Raw genomic sequence first — 9,104 nt, forward strand, 5'->3', positions numbered from 1 at the left:
ACGGACCCGGGCAGCAGGGCAATTATTCTTGTCTCCCCATTGGCTCTTTTTTTTTTTTTTTTTTTTAAAGAGAGAGTGAGAGAGGAGAGAGAATTTTAATATTTATTTTTTAGTTATCGGCGGATACAACATCTTTGTTTTGTATGTGGTGCTGAGGATCGAACCTGGGCCGCACGCATGCCAGGCGAGCGCGCTACCACTTGAGCCACATCCCCAGCCCCCCCATTGGCTCTTAAATGACCTTGCCTCAAGGACACATCCATCCAGTATGGGGCACCGACTTCAGGAACAGAGATCAGTGTCTGCTAAGATGGAAGCCCCCAGAAAGGGCTGTTCTGCTTTCCCAGGTTGCATGGAGTCTGCCATCCCTGTGTTTTGAATGGGAGAGTACACTGTCCAGCTAAATGTGGTGACCACGCTCTTCTGCTCCCTTGACAATGGCTGCCTTCGGGTTAAATGCCTAGTTAAATAGAATACTTTTGTTTTAAAACAGAACTTGTCCTTAGTTAAATATAGTACTTATCCTTAATTCAAATATCTTACCTTATCCTTACAGACAGTGCCTGCTGTTGGCTAAATACAGTGGCTCCCTTCCCTTGTAAAACTCATTTCCTCTTAAAACTGGAGTCCCTACCTTTCATTTAAATCTGGAATCTACCCTCAGTTAAATGTACTGTACAGTTCAATATAGAGCCAACCCTCATCTGCTCAGTTAAATACAGAACATAATCTTAGTTCACTGTTGCCCAAAGCATGTCTCCAAATTGGCCTAACACCCCAATTAGTCCTCACCCGCCACTTGCACTTGTCTCCCTCGCTTCCTCCTCTCAGGCATTCCCATCCTGTCCTAGCGTCCATATAGAGGGTATCCTGGGGCCTCCTCAGAAAAAAGCAGGACTGAAGTGAGGACAGTGAAGAAAGCAGTGGCAGCCAGCCATCAGGATGGAAGGGGGCAGTCCCTGCTGGTCCCCAGAGAGCGAGGCTAAAGTTTAGAAGGGAGACAAGAGACCTGGGGCAGGCTCTGGTGCTACCGCTCCCTGACTCCCCTCGCTGGCCATTGTCCCAGTGTTAAGTGATCCTCAGGGGCCCTTCAGAGCTGTGACATTTCTGCCTCCTGACAGAAACGCTTCTAAATCCTTCACTCCATTCCTCTTATCTGTGTATAAACCCTCCCAACCGCAGCTGCAGACTAAGCTCCTCCCTGACAAAACCTGTGGATCCTGTCCCACCCAAGGGGTCTGCTGGGTGACATGGGGGGGTTGAGAGAAGGGAAAGTAGGGCAGTGATCAGAAGAGGAGTGCCGCAGTCTGGCTGGGCACAATCAGGAGCCACTTGTCAAAAGAAACTAACTTTATTTTTAGAACCACACACACCAAACAAAACAGCCTCTCAGGAAAAACCCTCAGAGCCTCAACTGCCACCACCGGCTTTCCACAAGCCTCTCTCCCACACAAGCTTCTCTCTACCTCCCACAATCCTCCTGCTCTTGAGGCCGATTGGCTGGGTCACGTGGGCGGAGCCAAAAAAGTCCCCCAATGAGCAGCTCCGTGGTCTGAAAGGGCAGGGAAACAGCCCAATGAGCATCACCGCAGAGCAGCCAATCAGCTAGATGTTGCTGGGGCCACTGTGAGCCAATCATCAGCCGGCAGCTGGAAGTTTGCTGGGGCCCCTTCGGCTGTGGCTCTCAACATCTCCCCCTCTCTGTTTAAACAACAAGCATGTGGCTTAGGGACCGTGCCTGCCTTAGGTTGTCCAATAGTACATATGGTCCTTAGGTTGGTACCATTGCAATTGGATCTTACCCGTCACTGACTACCGGTCCAGTATACAGCCACACCTGTGGAGAGGTCTTTGTACCAGCGGGGGGGTGAGGTTCTTTGCTTCACCTCTGTTGGCCCCCAAATTTTAGCTGGACGATCATGACAAGCAGAAGGGAGGAAGATACACCAGGCCAATTGACGGCTCCTTTTGGAAAAATTGTACCACCAATGACATCATCAGCAAAAATACCCCAACACTACCACAAGTCGCTGCACCAACAGATAGTTCACAATGCATACAGGTGAGCTCACAATGTGTCCAGGCAAGTTCTGCAAGCAGTTCAGTGATGGCTATTGTAGAAGCTGTAGATTGGTTTTATCTTTGACTTCACCAGCACTGGGATGAAGATAGGAATTCTGGCAATAATGGCTAAAGAAAAAATTATGTAACATTCCAGAAGGCACTAAAAGAAAACAATTTTCTTAACAATTTACATTGTCTTCACTGGCACTGGGATGAAGATAGGAATTCTGGCAATAATGGCTAAAGAAAAAATTATGTAACATTACAGAAGGCACTAAAAGAAAACAATTTTCTTAACAATTTACATTATCTTTAAGAGAATTATTAAATATAATGAAAAGGAAAGGTGAAAGTAAACAAACAGATCTGTTAACCTTCTTTTTTGTTTACATATTAAAACAATCCTCAACAGTTGTTTACCCAATTTATTTTATTTATTTTTTTTTTAAATATTTATTTATTTATTTTAGTTTTTGGCGGACACAACATCTTTGTTTGTATGTGGTGCTGAGGATCGAACCCGGGCCGCAGGCAAACCAGGCGAGCGCGCTACCGCTTGAGCCACATCCCCAGCCCCTGTTTACCCAATTTAAATTAAACCATATAAATCACGTGGAAAAAAAATTTGGATCCATTTTATCATGAACGCTCATCATATATGATATATGGACATACGTACATTCAAACATATAACACAAAACACAAGTGTGCACACAGAATACATACAACACATAACATTATAGTAAAGGCCTTATAACTTTTTACAGGTGAAATCTCCATTGCAATGTTTAAAAACTCTATAGTCAAAAAATAGAACTGATCAGCAAAACATTAACCTAGGTCTGTATGAGCTCAAAAAACAAAATAGAACTTCATGATATGGCAAAGGGCAATAATAAAATAGATGTTGAAAAAAGCATCCTGGTTCTGTTGCAGATGTAAGAATAGCCAAACTGGAGTTTTGGATATCAGTTGTTATGGATTTGAGCCAAATCATCTTCTTTTTGGTCTGTAGAAATCGCTTTAGTTAATCTTTCTGGAATCCAAATCGGCTGCTCTTCTCCCTGTGGAAAAACATAAACAGACCCCCGACTCCAGACAATCACTGGGTCAGGACCTTGGTTAATCTCTCTGGAATCCAAATCGGCTGCTGTTCTCCCTGTGGAAACACACAAACAGACCCCCGACTCCAGACAATTACTGGGTCAGGACCTTTCCATTGTCCTGTTAGAATATCCTTCCAAAGTACCTTGGGCTTATGCACATTTTTTGGACACATATGCCTTTCCGCAGCACTAAGTCCTGATGAATCCAAATTTAAAAAGTTTAGAGTAAAAAGGGTTATTTTAAGTTTATCTTTGGGGAATATATACCCCTTCCCAATTCCTTCTTTTTGCTTTAATAAGTACATTTTAATAGTTTGATGAGCTCTTTCAACTATGCCTTGTCCCTGTGGATTGTATGGGATTCCTGTTATATGAGTAATGCCAAATGTTGAGCAAAATTGTTTAAAAGAGGTAGAAGTATAACCAGGGGCATTATCTGTTTTTAACTGTTTTGGAACACCCACAGTGGCAAAATTTTGTAAGCAATGAGCTATAACATCTTTAGTTTTTTCTCCGGCATGAAGGGAGCCCATCAAAAATCCAGAAGAAGTATCAACTGTAACATGCAAATATTTTAATTTTCCAAATTCTGGCAAGTGTGTGACGTCCATCTGCCAAATATGGTTAGGTATCAATCCTCTAGGATTGACTCCAAGATTAACTTGTGGTAAAAAGGTCACACAATTTTGACATTGTTTTATTATTTGTCTAGCTTGTTCCTTAGTTATATTAAAACGCTTTTGTAAAGTATTAGCATTGACATGGAACTTTTTATGAAAATTTATAGCTTCTTCTAGTGTAGAGAAAATATGTATGTCATGTGTAGTTTTATCTGCTAAATCATTGCCCAAACTAAGGGCTCCAGGCAATCCTGTATGTGCCCTGATATGTCCTATAAAGAATGGATCTTTTCTGTCCCAGATTAGACTTTGTATAGTGGAAAGCAAAGAGAAAACAGTAGAAGAAGGGGAAATCCTACCAGCATCTTCAAGAGATACTATAGCATTAACTACATACTGACTATCAGAAAATAAATTAAATACAGAATCTTTAAACATCACAAAAGCTTGTAAAACTGCATTAAGCTCTACCTTTTGAGCTGATTGTTTGGGTACTAAAAATATAAAAGTTTGATCAGGTGTAACTATTGCTGCTGTACCATTATTTGACCCATCAGTGAATATATTTGGAGCATTCATGATAGGGGTTTTTCTTGTCATTTTTGGAAAAATTACAGGATGCAATGACCAAAAAGACAATAAAGGATTAGATGGTAAGTGGTTATCAAATGAAACATTAGATTTGCACATGATTATTGCCCAAGTATTTAACTCATTAGCTAACTCATCAATTTGATTCATAGTATATGGAGTAATAATTTTATTGGGAGAAATTCCAAACACTCCCTTTGCTGCTTTTATTCCTTTGAGTATTAATTGTCCTACAGCCTCAGGATACCTAGTAAGAATAGTGTTAGGAGAATAAGATAAATGTATCCATAATAATGGACCTTCTTGCCAAAATACTCCTGTAGGAATATTTTTTGTTGGTAGTACAATAAATAATAAAGGCAAACTTATATCAATTCTATCCAAATGCATATTTTCCATATATGTTTCAATGATTTTTAATGCCTTTCTTGCTTCAGGTGTTAACATTCGGGGTGAATTTGGATCTGATGGACCTTTTAGGATATCAAATAAAGGTCCCAACTCTCCTGTTGGTATACCTAAATAAGGCCTTATCCAATTTATGTCTCCTAATAACTTTTGAAAGTCATTAAGTGATTTGAGTTGATCTACTCGTATTTGAATTTTTGCTGGACGGACCATGGTTGAGGATAATAGAACTCCTAAATAATTAATTGGAAAATTTAATTGTACTTTATCTATTGCTATCTCTAGATTATAATTTTTTAATAAGTTTGTAAGTGTGGCATAACATTCTAGCAATGTGTTTTTATCTTTGTGTGCTAATAATACATCATCCATATAGTGAAATATTTGTAGTTCAGGATTTTGATTTCTAAGTGGCTGGATTACTTTGTTAACATAAATTTGACACATAGTTGGGCTGTTAGCCATCCCTTGAGGGAGTACTTTCCATTCATATCTCTGATCAGGACCTTCATGATTCAGTGCAGGGATAGTAAATGCAAAACGTGGACTATCCTCAGGATGAATTGGAATTGAAAAAAAACAATCTTTAATATCTATAACTAAAACATACCAGGTTTTTGGCAAAGCAGACAACTGAGGAATCCCTGATTGAGCAGGTCCCATAATAACCATCTCATTATTAATGACTCTTAAATCTTGCAATAATCTCCATTTACCAGATTTCTTTTTGATGACAAAAATGGGAGTATTATGGGGAGATACAGAAGGTTGTATATGTCCTTCCACTAATTGTTGTTTGACCAGGTCATGGGCTGCTTGTATCTTTTCTTTAGTCAGGGGCCACTGAGGAACCCATACAGGTCTTTCTGATTTCCAAGTAATTTTTATTGTCTCAGTGACCCTTTCTGAAAATCCAACCCATGTCTGTCTGTTCCTTGATCTATTTGTATTGGTGCTGCTATACCTTGTTTTTGTTTTTCTAATCTTTTTCCTTTCCTAAAACCTTGTCTAGTCATAATAGTGGGTGCATTTTGGTTGATGTTATTTGTTAATGTCAAACCTAATTGATCTAGGACATCTCGTCCCCAAAAATTTACGGGAAGATGATCCAATACATATGGCTGTATAGTTCCTTCACATCCTTCAGGATCCTTCCAATCTAATACCATTGCACTTCTATGGGGATTAGTCGCCACTCCTAGGCCTCGAAGCGTTTGAGTGGCTTGTTGTAATGGCCAATGTTTTGGCCATTCTTGACGAGAGATGATGCTAAGGTCTGCACCTGTATCCAGTAGCCCATTAAATTCATGTCCTTGAATATTTAGTTTTAGCATGGGGCGAGAATCTAAATTTAAAGAAAGCATAGCCCAATCTACACCTGTGGAGCCTAATCCCTTGGAACCTCTTTCTACAGTACGACTGGAAAATTTATCATGTAGGCTAGGTATTATTAGTAACTGTGCTATTCTATCTCCTGGTGAAATTACTGATATACCCTTTGGAGAACTGGCTATAATTTTTATTTCACCTTCATAATCGGGATCAATTACCCCAGGACTTATCATAAGTCCTTTTAGAGTAGAAGAGCTGCGTCCCAATAATAAGCCTACTGTTCCTTTGGGAAGAGGTCCTTTCACCCCTGTGGGAATGATTTGAACTCCCATCTCTGGAGTTAGTACTGCTCTGGCGGAGGCGCAGATGTCCAACCCTGCGCTCCCTCTGGTTTGTCTGATGAGGGATCTGATGGACAATGTGTCCTGGGCACTACCCTGATGGGGTTGCTGGGTTCCTCCAGTGCTCCGTATATTTGTGGTTTGGGGCCCCGGAGCATTGGGCCCCCCTGTCCATTTTTTGGCAATGGAGCCCGATGCCTTTCTCCACGATATCGTGGATAAACACCTGGTCCTTGTTTGTTTTTTGATAATGGAGTACCCTCTATGGTGGTTTGAGAACGGCATTCATTAGCCCAATGTCTCCCTCTATGGCATCGTGGGCAAATACCTGGTATTCTACTCCTTTGATACCTAGTTTTGTTAAACCCTCCTCCAATGGGGCAATTCCTTTTAAAATGTCCTGTTTGTTCACAATTGTAGTATGTTCTTGGCCTGGCATCTAAAGCCTGTTTTACTGCAGCTGCCACAATTTGCCCTTGTTCATTAATGTCTCTGGCATCTAAAGCCTGTTTTACTGCAGCTGCCATGACTTGCTCTTGTTCATTAATGTCTCTACATAATTTAATATATGTGTTTAAATCTTCATGTTTCCATGGTCTAATGATATCTCTGCACCAACGATTCGCTTGCTCATAAGCCAGGTGTTTTAGTAATGGCATTGCTTGTTCTGTATTCCCAAAAACTCTGGTAGCTGTTTGAATAAGCCTATCTACAAATTCAGCATAAGGTTCATTAGCTCCTTGTATTACCTTAGATAATTGACCTTGTACACCTCCATGTCCTTGTAAAGTCTTCCATGCCTTAACTGCATCTACAGCAATTTGTGCGTGTACACCAGGATCATATGCAATTTGTTGCTGCTGATCCTCATAAGGTCCCTTTCCTAACAACATATCTAGATTTCTCTGAGGATAACCAGCTGCTGCATTTCGCCTAGCCGTCTCCTTGCAAAATTCCTCATTGGCAACCTTCCATAACAGGTATTGTCCTCCATTTAGCACAGCTTTACACATATTAGCCCAATCTGCTGGCGTCATGTTCAAGTTGTTAATGGATTCGACCATGCTTACAGTGAAGGGTGCTTGAGGACCATAGGTTGTTACAGCCTCTTTTAGCTGCTTCACTGTTTTGAAATTTAAAACTTGGTAAAATCGCTGCCCTCCTGCCTCAAATACAGGGCATGTTAATATTTGAGATCTTGTCTCAGGATCCCAACTATCAACTGTGGGGGTTGGGGACCTCCCAGCATATGGAGGTGGCCTTGTTAGTTGGGCACTTACATCCTCTGGTGATAGAAAGGTGTTAGTAGCAGTCTCCTGTAGAGGTGGTGCTGTTGGTTGGACACTTACCCCCTCTGGTGATAGAAAGGTGTTAGTAGCAGTCTCCTGTTGTAACTTTCCCCCTGATGGCTTTTTCTGTTTTACACTTTCTTTCTCTGTCTGACTAGCTTGAGAGGCCTTCTCTTTTACTTGAATCTTTTCCTCTGTCTGACTAACTTGAGAGACCTTCTCTTTTACTTGAATCATTATGTCTTCTCCTTCCTCTACCATTGTCTGAACTGAAGGCTTTGGACTAAGCAAACAAGATACGAATGTCCACAATGGCAATGTGCCAACTGGCAGAGTCCCTGGGCTTTTCTTTTCTATTCTTTTTAAATCTTCACCATGATGGTTCCATTGTGATATATTTAACAACTCCTCCTTAAAAAGCCATGGGCTACATTTTTATATTGTATCAACGTATGCCCTGACTGCTCTTGATTTTACTGGGATGCCTCCTTCCTCTAACAATTTACTTAACACTCTTTCAGTTTGTTTTTTACTAATTTCTGATCCCATATTTCTACTATAATACAACCCAACAAGATGACACCAAACAAAACCGAGACAGAATGAAATAAAAAGGGAACAACAAAAAGTCATTATAGCCTTTCTATCCTCCTGACATGGGCATCCGTCCTTTCTCCCTATCTGTTCCTCAGACGTAAATAGTTTTTCCTCAGATGTGAGCGGTTTTTCTTCCATCTCACTCATCTCCAGGGACAGGCAACTTAAAACAAAAGTGAAGCAAAATAAAAGAGGAATCTTAAAATGGCTACCCATCCTCTTGACCTGCCCTCAGGGGCGAGCAGTTTCACTTACCCTCAGTCGCTCCCCGTGTGAGCCACCAAATGCCGCAGTCTGGCTGGGCACAATCAGGAGCCACTTGTCAAAAGAAACTAACTTTATTTTTAGAACCACACACGCCAAACAAAACAGCCTCTCAGGAAAAACCCTCAGAGCCTCAACTGCCACCACTGGCTTTCCACAAGCCTCTCTCTCCCACACAAGCTTCTCTCTACCTCCCACAATCCTCCTGCTCTTGAGGCCGATTGGCTGGGTCATGTGGGCGGAGCCAAAAAAGTCCCCCAATGAGCAGCTCCGTGGTCTGAAAGGGCAGGGAAACAGCCCAATGAGCATCACCGCAGAGGAGCCAATCAGCTAGATGTTGCTGGGGCCACTGTGAGCCAATCATCAGCCGGCAGCTGGAAGTTTGCTGGCAGCTGGAAGTTTGCTGGGGCCCCTTCGGCTGTGGGCAGTGATCAGAAGAGGAGGAAATGAGGGAGTGGCAGGGTAAAGAAAAAAATGAGCCCATAAGTGAGG

Source organism: Marmota monax, unplaced genomic scaffold (genome assembly GCF_021218885.2).
Source record: "Marmota monax isolate L192 unplaced genomic scaffold, Marmota_monax_Labrador192_F-V1.1 WCK01_AAM20220418_F8-fsc00149, whole genome shotgun sequence".
Taxonomy (NCBI): Eukaryota; Metazoa; Chordata; class Mammalia; order Rodentia; family Sciuridae; genus Marmota; species Marmota monax.